The sequence below is a fragment of the Balaenoptera musculus genome, chromosome 12, assembly GCF_009873245.2.
Source record: "Balaenoptera musculus isolate JJ_BM4_2016_0621 chromosome 12, mBalMus1.pri.v3, whole genome shotgun sequence".
Classification (NCBI taxonomy): Eukaryota; Metazoa; Chordata; class Mammalia; order Artiodactyla; family Balaenopteridae; genus Balaenoptera; species Balaenoptera musculus.
The window spans coordinates 87948081-87950066 of NC_045796.1; the positions used below are offsets into that span (position 1 = coordinate 87948081).

Consider the following 1986-nt stretch of genomic DNA (forward strand, 5'->3'; position numbering starts at 1 on the left):
GCTGAAGAAAATTTACATATTAGATATATGTAGAAACTAAAATGTTAATATAACCCAGATTAGGGTTACCATTAAGTTATATTAATGGCATAACTACATAATCAAAACAAATTTAGTTAGTTTATTTACAAGAAACACTCCTTTGACATTCTTGCATTTAACTGTAAAATGTTTAGAGTTTTAGTGTGGCTTTTCAAATTTCTGCTTATTTAAATATTTATCACGGACATTTCAATTTATTATAAATTTTTGTAGAAAATTTTATTGAAATACGATGTTTAACTCATTATAAAGGATCATATGAATTTCATTTGGCTACCTCACTTGTATATGAATGCCTTGACTTTATAGTCAGTAAAAGTAAGTGTTTTGTGTTGTAAAGTTATCCTTCCTTACATGCCTTTTGGGGAATTTCAGTGTTGTTACTCTAACAAATTCATTTATAAGAAGCAACATAGAGTAAGATTTATTTGGCAAATGAGAAGTCTTTTCATAGTGTCTGGGTCCATGTTCAATCCAACTATCTTAAATTGCCTGACAAAACTGTCAAACTCTTCCTGCCATTCCATATGAATGATAATTGTAAGTTAGAATATTATAATTTACTATATATAATGAGTAAGCAAAGAAATCTAATAAAGGTCAAACCAGACGAATGTTTGAAGTTATTCATCAACAATGTAGATAAAGAAAGCTTGGAAAAGATTACAAATATTATTAACCCCCTCTTCCATTGAAGCTATTAACAGTTCTTTTGATTTTCAATTGTTATATTTTATTTTTACAATTTAAATACCGGGATGGTATTTTTAATTTACATGAAATTTGTATTCTGCTTTTGAATGAAATCCATGATAGACTGAGATTTGCAGAGATTTTGCAAAATAATATAGGGTAAACAAATAATTATAAGATGAACATGAAGTAGACCTAAACATATTTACAAGTTGAGAGAAATGGTCATTAAAGGCAAGAGGGAGTCTGAAGACAGAGACAAGACATATAAGTATTGTTGTATTTCCTGAGATCAGAATTCACCACGGATGAGAATGGAATGCACTTGATTTTGAGAGAGTTTCTTGTTGATTGAATATTCTGTTAGTTTGTGTTCTGAGCTACAGGTAAGTGGTAAAATAGAGCAAAATGGAAGAGCTGTGGTTATTTGGAAAAGCTGTGGAGAAGGCTGGTGTTGAATGTTGTCAAACAAAGACTAATAGACAGTGCTAAGGCACAGGGAGGTTAGAGATACTGTGAGGTTTTGTCTACCATTCATCAGGCCAAAGGGTGAAGGAGAAGAAAAAGCAGAGGGAGCCCTGATTTAGGATTTAGGGAGTCTTGTGGAAAAAACCCAAAACAAATTGTGAATTATCTTTCAAAACATTTTTGTGATTTTTCCTTATTATTAATGATTTTTTTTTTTTTTTTTTCTTTTTGGCCACATGGTATGTGGGATCTTAGTTCCCTGACCAAGGATCGAACCTGGGACCGTTGCATTAGAAGTACAGAGTCTTAAACACTGGACCACCAGGGAAATCCCTATCACTAGTGATTTTTAACTTAGTGCATTTCGAGGCCAGATTAAACAAGAATAATAAACCAAATGTATTGTCCATACTGATTATTTAACTTCTGTTTATATTCCACTGACAGAAAACTATGTATTAAAAGAAATTCATTAAAATTAAGCCTATCAAGCACATTTTCGTAAGTTTATCAGTCAGCAGAATTATTCTTTTGTAGATAATAAATTATTATATAAATATTTGTGTTCTGTATGAGTCTAATCTTTGACCTCAATTACGATACAAAGCATTAAATTAGCTTAAAATAGTGTTTCCTTAGTGAACATTAGAAAGATTTTCAAGTAGTTAAACCCAGGAGAAGCTGATTTCATGTGACTAATGGATTTTTGTTTATTAGGTATTGAAATAAATCATACAAATTTTAATATTTATCTATATAAAACTAATTAATAGCATTGAATGA

The 1986-nt window shown here is 30.4% G+C and overlaps 1 non-coding gene across 1 annotated transcript; it reads right to left on the bottom strand.

Annotated features, from left to right (window-relative positions):
* Nucleotides 1-1458: 1458 nt before the first annotated feature.
* Nucleotides 1459-1531, bottom strand: TRNAR-UCU. Its single transcript has one exon. It is a non-coding gene; the product is annotated as a tRNA-Arg (tRNA).
* Nucleotides 1532-1986: the final 455 nt, after the last annotated feature.